Here is a 12,057-nt window from a genome sequence, read left to right on the forward strand (position 1 = left end):
TCCTCACATGAAAATTTCTAAGTGCTTCTCTGAACTCAACTACATTTTCAAAGCACAAATGCATTGAAAACTGCTCATGTGCATCAGGCCTTTTTGGATCATACCATCTCCTCTCCTTCTTCTGCTTCTTCCTACTCTTCCTTCGAGATGGCAGCCTTGGTGCATCCTCTTCATCACTTATGCCAAAATCACCTGGAAAACAGTACTCATCATCTTCAGGGACATAATCATCAAACTTGATGTGCTTAGGCTCACTGTGAGACTTGCTAGTTGGGCCAGGTTTTCTAACTGGCTTAAGCTTTTTGGCTGCTTTTGTAGTTACAGCAGCAGGATCCTCTACTTCTTCATCTTTAGAAACAATTGGTTCTTCCTCCCAAAACTCAGAAGGTTCTGAGTTAGCTGCACAAAAGTGCTCTGCAGTATCAGTGCCAGCCTCATCTTCACCCCTACACCAAGCTTTGTAAGAAATTTTCTTCCCTCTGTAATCACCCCTAAAGAACTCAAAATCTGAAGATGATTTGTCATCTTCAACCTCATCTTCTTCCTCTGGTACTTCTTCTTCTTCTTCTTCTTCATCTGCTTCTTCTTCTGCATCTTCTTCTTCCACAATTGTTTTCCCCTTGTTCAAATTGCTGCTCTGTTGTGTGTTCATGTAGGGCTCATCAGGGGTTAAAGCTGGCAAACTAGCACTAGAGGCAGGGTACAGAACACCTTCTTGTGAAACTCTGTAAACAACAGGTTCACCAACATGATCAATGGGGATCTGTTCCTCATCTGATGGGCTTGGATCAGTAGCTTTTCTGACACTGATGTTCAGTATCTTCTTATCAACAAATAAGTCAAGCATTGCCTCTAATGCCTCCTCACTATCCAGGGCCTCCACACCCTCCAGCCCCTTTCCCTCTTCCTTTACATAAGTCAGAAATGCATCCATGCCATAGCCCTCCAACTCAACCAATGCTAATATGGTCAGATAACTAATATCTGAGGAAACTGAATACTTTTTCTCCATATTATCTATTCCTTGAAAATGTAGCCTCAAGTCCCAAATCTCTTCATCTAAGCTGTAGGATTAAATTGACAAACAAACCATTTTTTAAGTCACTGAACATTACTGAACTTTCTTCTAATTATAGTGAATGCACTAACCAAATGAACTAACCAAATGCACTTTCTTCTACACCGACTTAACCAATAAAATACAGTAGCATGCCAAGAATAAACAATTACTAACCCTAGTTCTAATTTGAACTAAAGCACCCAGAAATTTTAACTAAAGGACCCAGAAACATTGACCAGTGCTTACCTCACTCCACCAAAGGACAACGCCCAATGGTGGCCGCCTGCTGGATCAGCATGGATGCGCTTCGCCACTGCCCTAGCCGCGCGGACTTCCGGATCTGAGCTCGCCGGATCCACATGAGCCGTGGGCGGTGATGGCTGCTGCGACCGCTGCGCCGGGAAGCTTGAGCTGCCTAGCCATTTGTCCACCTCTGAGTGTCCACCGCCCTCCTGGCCGGTGCCGCCTTGGCTCAATACCTCGTCGCCGACGACATTTGGCTGTGCCGCCGCCATCGCCCATCTAGGTCACTGCGGGGGAGAGGAGGGGGAGTGAGAGAGTGTGTGGCCCGACCCACTACTTTGGTTCCGACCGGGCCGGTCGGCTAACGGCCGTTAACGGCCGCGCCGTGAGCGCGCGTTGCCACGTGGGCTGACAGATGGGCCCAATCCATCAGAAAAACAGTTAAATCGCTAGTCACCGCGGGTTTGGGTTTTTTGAAACAACAGACCACGTGTTTGGTAGATTTCTGAGAAAAATTAAAAAGTGATAGTTTTTTGAAACCATAGCCTATAAACTAGTAGTTTTATGCTATTTACTCCGATGCATCGTCCCATCTCCCATCGTTTGGGCGAGGCATTGAATTGGGCGTGCCATGCTGCAGCTGCAGCTGGTGGTGGCGTGCGTCAGTTCTTCTAGACCAGCTGCCCCCCTCCCCACCCACTTCGTCCTACAATACTTCTCTCGGCTTCATTACTCTCTGCATTTGCATTTGGGTGGGCCATTCTCCTCCTCCGCTTTACCTCCTCTCCTCCCTCCTCCCTCAGCTGCCGATCTTGTTCTTCTTCCCTAGATCTGATCTGGTAGCCACCCAACCCTACCTGGTTCATCTCTTTGTGCGATCCTTGCTTTTCAGTTCACTTCACGCTGCATCTCCCTTTGTTTTCTGCAGAGAGGCATTGGAGCGTGCAGCAATGGCGGGCGCACCCGGTGAACTTCCGACGCCCTTGGTGGACATAGACACACCGGCCAAAGTGGAGAAGCAAGACCCGAGATGCCTGGAGAGCCCGCCGGCGGTCCCGGCCAAATGGTCCAAATGGTCCACGCTTCCGGACGGTCTCGTCCGCCGCATCGCAAGTGCTTCCTCTACACCAATGACGTCGACTATTACATGTGCTTCCGCGCCGTCTGCCCCAGCTGGCGCGCCGTCACCGGCGACCCCAAGAGAGACACTCTGGAGCTCTGCTTCCGTTGCTTCCAGCCGCTACATTGGATGGTCCTGGACGACGACTTCAGGAGCGACGACACGCGGGTGTTGGTCAACACCGCCACCGGCCGCATCGTCCGCAAGAAGTTGCCGCTGCTGCTGGACTACTACATCGTGGGCACCAGCCGCGGCTTCATTGTCCTGGCGGACAGGAGCCCTCCTCACGCCGCTTCTGTGCTCAATCCCCTCACTGGCTACATGCTCCGTTTCGCGGCGCCTGTCCCCGCCAACGTCTGCTTTGTTGTGCTTGTTAGAATAAGATTTTAAATTTGAGGCCACCATCGATCATCCGAGGACCAAGCAATCACATGAACACGACACCAAGATTTGTTAACGAGGTTCACTGATATGGCTGCCTTATTAGCACTGGCCCCACCGTTGAGTTCTGGACAGTCCTTTCTCATATGTCCCCACTGCTTACACTTGTGACACTGTATATTCTTTTTCTTTTTCTTGTTCTTCCCAGCCTCATATCCCTTCCGCCACTACTCACCCTTGACTAGCAAACCTTCACCATGAGAGACTTCCACCGCGTTCTTCTTTCTCATATCATAAGATAGCAATGCCGCAGTAATATCATCATTCTTGACGGTCTCCTTGCCGTGCGTCAAAGTAGTGATCAAATGGTCATAGGATGATGACAATGAATAAAGAAGCAGAATTGCCCTATCCCCGTCGTCAATCGTCGCACCCAAGCGTGCTAGATCCGTCACGACTTGATTAAAGGCGTTCATATACTCCACAAGATCTGACCCCTCCTGCATCCTCATCCCATACAGCTTTTGCTTCAGATACACTTTGGTCGTCACAGTCTTGGACATAAACTGACTTTCCAGCTTCTCCCAGATTTTCTTCGGCGAATTCTCATCATCACATGATAAATAACCTGGTCTGACAGACACAACCGTATAGTCCCGGCTGCTTTCAACTGTAACTCCTCCCAGTCATCCGCCTCCATCTTAGCTGGCTTGGCTTCCTTCAACAACGCCTTCAAGCATCCCTGTTGTGCCAACAAATCTTTCACCTTGTCTGCCATAACCCGAAGCTTCCAGTTCCGTTGAACTTCTCCACCTCAAACCGGGTACCCGATGGCGCCATGGTCCTTTGTACGACTGACCCTGCAAAAAATTATCCGAGCTTTGCACGTGATGCCCCAAGTACACGAACAAGATCCGCGTGCTAATAGCAAAACCAACCAAAAAATCCTTCCGGTCTTCACGTGTTCCGCTCCTTGTCTTGGCTCAACTCTTGGATGCTAGCGATTGTTTCGCCTCCGCCCTTGCTTCTGATGGATGCGTATCTATCAATGGATTTATTTCTTGCCGATTCAATCTGTTCTTTTCATGCGACACCCAACAGGGAGTTGTTCTCTTCGTACAAGTCTGGTGAGTTTGGTTTAGCCTATGTGGGCGATGACACAGGTTATCGTGTTGCTGGAGTAGGTGACATCAAAATGAAGATGTTTGACGGAGTTGAGCGGATGCTTCGGGGAGTCAGGCATGTGCCGGGGCTAAGGAGGAATCTAATTTCATTTGATGTTCTTCATGATGGTGGTATGGTATTCCTTTATGATCGGGATAGGAAAACCATGAGAATCATGAAAGATGAGGTGACCGTGATGATTGGAGAGAGGACGGCTTCGCATCTTTACAAGTTGCAAGGGAGCACTATTGCAGGTGGAGTCACGGAGACTGGAGTTGCGGGAGTAGCAGCGGGGTCTCACGGCGGCGTCGGGTCTGGGGCAGACTCGTCGAGTAGCTAAGCTACAAAGAAGACAACACAAGTCCGGAGTACATGGAAGTTTGACGCATGGACAAATTCAAGGTGGTGGAGAATATTCGCCAAGGTGGAGTTTGTTGTGTTTGTGTCGAATATTTTGTACTAGTTGGGTTACGCTTGGACTTGGTGTTGTAGTATGGGTAGGATACGTGTAGTGTCGGAGTCGGACACATTGTACCCTTGGCCTCTTATATATGAGGAGGCACCCCACATTATAACCCATGCCAACATAATAGCACCGGAATGCAGGGGAAACCGGCGGCATGTGCCGGTGTCCAGGGCGACCGGGTGCGGTATTGTAGCGGTATCATGGGGAGGAACGCCCATAGTCAGGCCCCGGGGATGTAGCCATATCGGTGAACCTCGTTAACAAATCTCGGTGTCGTGTTCATGTGATTGCTTGGTCCTTGGATGATCGATGATGGCCTCAAATTTATTCTAACATGCTTCTCCGACGTTCGCACCATGTTCGACTCTTCGCTGGAGCTCACCTTGTTCTGTGACTCATCTCGCACCATTTATACGGCCGCTCTTCACAGTGAACGTTTCCTCGTCCGCCAGGTTGAGACTACTAGTGCGGCTCAACTCGCAACATTTTATTATTTCTTCCGGAAGGCGGCCGTGGCTAGTATTTACCTGGACATCTTCCTCTCGGGATCATCCGCAGCCATGAAAAATTTCTTGCTTGAGTGTCTGCAGGTGGATCTACGGTTGGATCTACCTGTGGATCTACCTGCGGATGCGTACAGCGTCCGGGGTTTCATAGTGAATCTGGTTGGACTTGCATGTATGTTGTTCGTCTTGAAGCCACAGGGAGGCCCAAGTCCCTTTGTTTTTGAAGTGGACATCCACACAGGTGAGCTCATGCCTTTCAAGAGAATCTGCATCCATGCCCTCTTCATCGGTGACAACAGATGCTTCGCCCTCCCGGCTGATAAGTTCCCGGGCATCGAGGCAAACTGTGTCTACTTCACTCAAAATCTGGGCTCCTCCGCTCATATCTGCAAATGCAACATCCAGGACAGGAAAGTACAGAGGATCTCTGAAAATGCCGATTTCGTGAAGCAGGGCAACAAGTTTGTCCCCGTCGGTGACCCTCCTTTCTCGACGATCCAGCGCCTCTCCAGCTACACCATCAACAGCCAGGATTCTCAACTATTGGCCTAGCAACAGATGCCATAAGGCGCCGGGAAGATCTTCGTTCAGCTCTGGGGATAGTGGTCTCGATGACCGGCTGCCAAGAAAGCTATGCTTTTGCTAAGTAAGAGTTACTGGTCCCTAATTATTCTCTAGTACTTTGTTTTGTTATACATGTTGATTCAAGGTTAGACTGCCTGTGATGGAACTACTGTTTGTTGTCTTAATTAGAACTTGGTATCAACCCCAATGCTACATCTATTGTGCTTCTTGCTATCTTCTTATGTCTGTGTGTCCACTTGTCCTTCTCTTGTATTACTATTTAGCAATGCAATCTGGTGCTTAATTTCTGGCATTGGTAAATGTTGGTCCAATTTTTGCCAAGTTCTGAATTTAACTTCTGAAATTATTGCCGTGCCTTCTTGTTCTCTGTATGCTATGTTTATTTTGCAATGGCATGCACTGGGCAAAAGATGGGTTTTCGGTTAAAGATGCCCACTCGAGCTGTTGTACTTTGTAGCCAGAGTCAGATCAGTGTATGAATCATTTCATCAAAGTTCAAACCCCTTGAACTAATTGCATTCTAAAAAATATTTGAAGGAGATTGCATTTTTTATTTGTTTCTTATATTTCTGGGAATTACTACAGACACAATCTGCAGCACCATTGCTGAGAACAGAGGTGCACAAATAAGTTCTCTGTTTTGTTCAAAAATAAAATAAAAACAAGTTCTCTGCATATACATATTTCTGACACAGCTTGCTGTTGCTGTCTCTAAATGGCTTATGTATGTTCTTTACATTTTTTTTCAAGGCAGATGCTGTACATTTTTACATAGATATTATCGTGTTTATTGGATCATACCATGAAACAAGTTGAAAGTATGCAGAGAACAGTGGTTGAAAGTAACACAGTCTCCTCTTGTTCTCTGAGAAAAGATAATGCCATTGGATGTTGAGCCCTTTTGAAGCTATAGTTTACCGGTCAGCAATGCAGCTTTTTTGTCCCCAGTGTAGCAGCAGTGAGCGCGGTTGGATGGATCGTTAGCCAATCCTCAGATTACTTTTAGTGTAGGTTGAATCGTTAGCTAACTCAAGGAAAACTTTAGATCATCTAATGTTTGCCAACTATCCTGCATCATGTGTCCATCTTATTGGGCTGAGGAGTTGACTTTGCTATATTTTACTTATTTATCTCTTGGTTCCTCTTAGTACGGTGTTGGAGCATATGGCTACGAAGGTTTTTTCCCAACATGGGTGGCAGCATACCTCCGGATTGATCAACCACCACTTTCGACATAGGCATAGTGCCGGTCTATAGGACTCTAGTATTGCCATTTTGTCAATTTTGTTATTTTTTTATTGTCAGACTTTTAGTATTTGGTTGTGTGCATCCTAGTTATGTAGAGTCCGGGTGTTACTCGTAATGTTTTGTATCCGCTCGATGCTACATTTTGAGATAACAAAAGCGCCCTTTATCTTAAAAAAGATCGCTTGGTTCCTCTTAGTACTCAATTGTTTGCAATTTGTGTGGCTTGTATCTCTCTTCTTTGAACTGAAGAATTGACTTCACCTTCTTATCTAGTCGTCTTCTTAATAGTCAGTATTTAGGGTGTTCCTTGGAGCAGCACTCACTAACCTTTTTCTGAGTCCGGTGGCTATGTCGTTTGTTGATATGTCTAAGTTTTGCTTCCTAGAACCACAGGTAAACTTCTTATCCCTCCCTATCTAACATATAAAGCCTCAAGAAGTGCTAGGCACAACCGATGCCTCGAGCGCACGGTACCACGCGAGGGAAAAAAAACCACCGCACCGCGCCGCGCGTGGGGGCGCAGCACACCACGCGAAGGAAAAAACCACTGCTCTGTGGTGAGCCCCGCGCCCGTCCGCTTTCTCCTCCACCCCCCTCGTCTCCAACCCTAAAATCTTTTCCCCCTACAGCCTCCTCATCCCCTCCACTCCCACGACAACGGTGGCGGCGGCCCCCTCTGGTGGCGGAGGAGGAGGGGGAGATGGTGGCGCGGCCGCGACCTTCCCCTCACGCATCCCATCCCCCTCGTCATCCCGGATCCCACTGGACCCGAGGCGTGCGGGCGCGGCGGCGACCTGCAAGGGAAGGGCAACGCTCGAATTGATCCAGCGCCATGGATCGGTCCCTGCGGGGAAAGAGAAAATGAGGGAGAGAGAAAGAAGTAGAGGAAGGAGAAAGAGAGAGGAAAGAGGAGAGGGAGGTGCAGCATTGACCGACGGCTCGCGCGGTGGTGCGGCAGACGGCGGCCTCAGTGGGTGTGTGACGACACCATGCAGCTGCTGTGCCGCGCAACCCTCTCCTCGCAGGCTCAACAGGAGGTTCCCGAGTCAGCTCGGGCCGCTGCTACCTCTTCCTCGCCGCCCAACAGGTCGCCGTGCTGGGGGAGCAGGGTAGCATCGGGTCCACAGGCTGGGGTGGAGGCCTTCCCAACTCGGACTGCGCGTCCTCCTCTTCGCCGCATCATCGCCCTGGCCAGCTGAGCACCAACTCGACGGCGACGACATCCGATGCCAACACACCGAGGTGAGCTTCACCAAATACTCTCTCTCTCTCTATCTATCTATCTATCTATCTATCTCTACCTATCTCTTCATGCGGCCTCCTCCCTCTCTGTAATCTTTCGAGATTGATTTTGTTTCCAGGTTATACTCCAATCAAACATGCGAATATTTACCAGAGTGCTTCAAGATCGATCCAATGATCCACTGCCGCTCTACTGTTGGGACTAATTTGGACGGGAATGGTGATTTCATGGTTGATTATGGTTACTTGGTTCTTGCTCTTGGAGTTACTGTGAATACATTCAACACTCCTGGTGTGATGGAGCATTGCCACTTCCTGAAGGTAAAATCCTGATTGGCATTGTGTGTCTCTTTACTGTTCTGCTATTTCTCATGTTTCAATCCTGAGATGTAAGTTATAGTTTAATTTCCAGCAAACTCTTGAGATATATGGTATTTGTATCGTGAAGTATTAGTCATATCTTGTGCTTACAGCCTCACATTGTAAATGTCAGGTAGTGGGGGATGCCCAAAAGATTCAGAAGAGCGTGATAGACTGCTTTGAAAAGGCGTCACTTCCTAACCTCAGTGAAGAGGAGAAAAGGAAGATCCTTCACTTTGTGATTATCGGTGGTGGACCTACTGGGGTTGAATTTGCCGTGGAGTTGCATGATTTTCTTGTCGAAGATCTGGTGAAGCTATATCCTGCAATTGAAGAAAACTCTCAACTACTACTTGCGCTCCGCCTCTTCCTCGTTTTCATCGCTCAATAGGAGGCAGTTCGTCTGGCCGTGCAGCAGACCGCATCCTCAGTGGGTCGGTGACGGCGGTTGCAGCTGGTGCACGATGGCGATTCCAACGACAACAGGAATCTGCAACTTGTTAGACTTCTTTGCAACCCCAACAAGGCCCTCATCTGCTTTATCTACATATATGCATGATTTCTATGATTGGAATCAGATAGCACTAACTATGTGTCGGACTGCTAACATTTATTTGCTTGATGATCCTTGAAGCAATGTTCAAGAAAGCGTTTTTAGGCGCCGCTAAAGCGCGCTTAAGCGCTAAGCGACAGCTAAACGCTTCGCTTCTGCCCTAAGCGGTAGTTTTAGCGTTAAGCGAAAAAAGCGGGATTTAGCGGCCGCTTTAGCGCTGAGCGCTGGCTAAGCGGTTGCTGAGCGCGCTTAAGCATTAAAAAGCGAGGAAGCGGCCACGAGCTGGAGGTAAAAGGGGGTTATAAAAGCCTGGCCCAATACTGGCCTATTTGGCTAGGGTTTACTGGGTTTGAAGGCGAGCGAGAGCTCCAGTGGCGGCTGCTCCTGTTCTGCATCCAACTCAGCTCCACGCATTCTTCCTCCTCGTCCCGGTACTCGATCTGAACTACTGCTTGGGCTGGGCTGGGGCTGCTGCTGCTTGGTTGCTGCAGCTGCCATTTATCTTATGCTAAGACAATATTATGCATTTAGGCTTGCTGTGTGAACCACTGAACTGTATTCTTATGTGTTATTTGGCTATTTGTTGTGGTGTGTGAACCACTGAACCTCAACCTTATATGCTATTTCAGATTTTCAATTACCTATGTGCTATATTTCCTGTTTTGTGCATATTATTCAAAAACAGCCAAATTCTGGCCAATTTAAAAAAACGCTTAATCCCGGTTAAGCTGCGCTTAAGCGGCCATTGCTCTAAGCTGTGGCCTTCCGCTCCGCTTACGCTTACCACTTTCTTGAACATTGCCTTGAAGCGTACTCTATGCTCATACATGATCCCACATATTCCAGGTATAATGATACTATCTTTAGTGTTCTGTTCATGGGAATTTGACAAGTCACTGCTTAAGATTTCTTAACTTTTGTACAGATGCTTTCTTGAGGCTTTGGCTAAAAATCAGTGGTGTACGTCACTCATCAGGTTGAGTTTTTACCAGTTGCTGATCTTATTATTCTGGTTACATTGTCATGAGTAAAAAAATAGTGCACTTCTTTTTGAGGAATGTTCATGCATATTTGTTGCATCCTTACAAAGTAATTGTACTTTAGGTAACTAATGACGGGCTAATGCCTTAAGCTGGGACATACAACAAAATACTTATTTTATGGGAGGAGTTTATGGAACCGGGTAGTGCTCATCAGGATGCTCTTGCAGCAATTGACACAATCGATGTGTCTAATGGAGCCAGTGAATAACCTTGCCACCCTTCAGTATGGTCAGTTTTAATATATACTACAATTTCTGTATGCAAGAGTGACCTTCTACTGTTCTAAATGTAGTGTTCCGTTTAAAAAGAAATTCCATGCGCAGATTTAATGTGTACGATCGAACTATCTTTAGTTTATCAAGGTACTCTTTCTAATATTTTAGTGTAATAGCAGGTTTTAGCCAATATTTAGTATTGAGGTGTTGATGACAGCAAACACTATCCTGCTTGTCTGTTTCCTAGACGTGTTTCTATATGCTTTTCAGTTGTTAGTTGTGATACTTTTTATTGTCTTTCGAAATTAAGATGTGCTCTGTATATGTGATGATACTATATACTTTCTACAGTTATTGAACTATATACTATTTTTTTTATGTTTATGGAGTGCTTAGTTAATTGCTTGCAAGTAGATTTTACAGATACCAATAGAAATAGTAACTTGGGATTTATTTCTGTTCAACCTCTGTGATCTAGATGAGCAAATTAAGCAACAACTTTGGCTTTATTTCTTTGTGATGAAGATAAGCAAAACAGTAACTTGGATTTTAATTCTGTTCTCTATGATGTAGATGAGCAAGATTTCTAACCTACAAAGTAATTTATTTTAGCATGGTTTTGTCACTATGATTGGTAATATGAAGTTTATTTATTCTAGGTTCCTATCTTTAGACAGTCACATCCACGTTCATACTTTTAGAATAGTTGTTGCAACAGGGAAGAGCATTTCTGCAATAGCAAGATATCACGACCCAATGGGCACAGGCTGAACCAACCACCATCACTATTGCTTTAGGATTAGATAGCCAACTTCTACTCATGAGGTGAGTTTGCTTACTCTACTTTCATTGTACTGTGTAGATATGTTGGTTAGAAATTTTGCTATGTGCCTGTCAAGTTAATTAGATATGAAAAATATGCTCTATAATACCCACATAATACTTGTTTAAATTGGCTTTTCCCTGGTTCATCAGTGCACACATGAAACCGGTAATAAGAAGAGAATCACTTGATTTTTTTATAGTCTATTTTAGTAAGCATGTTCATAATATTAGGATAGTTTAATTTGAGAACAATTGGCTGGAGGAACGATGTAATTCGATACTCTGTTATGTTGATCTCCAGAGGAATTTGGTTTTTGTTTTTTCATTGATGTACGTTAATCTGTTCTCAATCTTGTTCTCTTAATCGACGTGTTTCTTTTGGCCAAATTCTAATTTCTTAGCTTGCTCCATCCCATTTTTTTGTGTCCCTACCTTGAAGATAAGTCCAGTAGTTCACTCGTCCTATTTATATATTTGATAGCTTCGTTCTTCTCTAGCGTTGCAGCTATATTCGCACAAGTGTGTCATATTATTTGGTCCGAGATTGCAATTATTTGGCTGATTCAAACTTACTTTATCTTCAATGGATTTGAACACCAACCAAATTCAAGTGATGAAAGGTCAATTTCGTTCCTTTTGGTCACTTCCATCTATGGGATACATATTTTGAATACAATGCTCTTTTAGGAAAGAAAGCTCCGCTCTTGCAGCTGCCTGACAACTCCATATCAGGCGGTCGCCGCGCCTTCCGGTGATCACCGCGCCTCTCTGTCGTTGCTATGAGTTTTCTTAATTTAGAAAAATTGTGGGTTACATATTTTAAATACAATGCTTTTTTTAGGAAAGAAAGCACGGCTCACTGCTTGTCAACTACATATCAGTTGAGAGCTGGTCATGATAAATATGGGTCCAAACATTATTCACGGTAATTTAGTAAAGAAAACAGATCAGACCTGAAGCCTATTTATCTTTGTTTCTCGATATATGCATACACCGCTATTCACTTTGGTAGTTTTGGAATAATCATCTTTTGTGGTTACTGGAAG

General features: G+C 45.8%; 1 pseudogene; it reads left to right on the forward strand.

Annotated features, from left to right (window-relative positions):
* The first annotated feature begins 1,934 nt into the window (after window positions 1–1,934).
* On the forward strand, window positions 1,935–5,492 carry LOC119279992 (annotated as a pseudogene).
* Window positions 5,493–12,057: the final 6,565 nt, after the last annotated feature.

Source organism: Triticum dicoccoides, chromosome 3B (genome assembly GCF_002162155.2).
Source record: "Triticum dicoccoides isolate Atlit2015 ecotype Zavitan chromosome 3B, WEW_v2.0, whole genome shotgun sequence".
NCBI lineage: Eukaryota > Viridiplantae > Streptophyta > Magnoliopsida > Poales > Poaceae > Triticum > Triticum dicoccoides.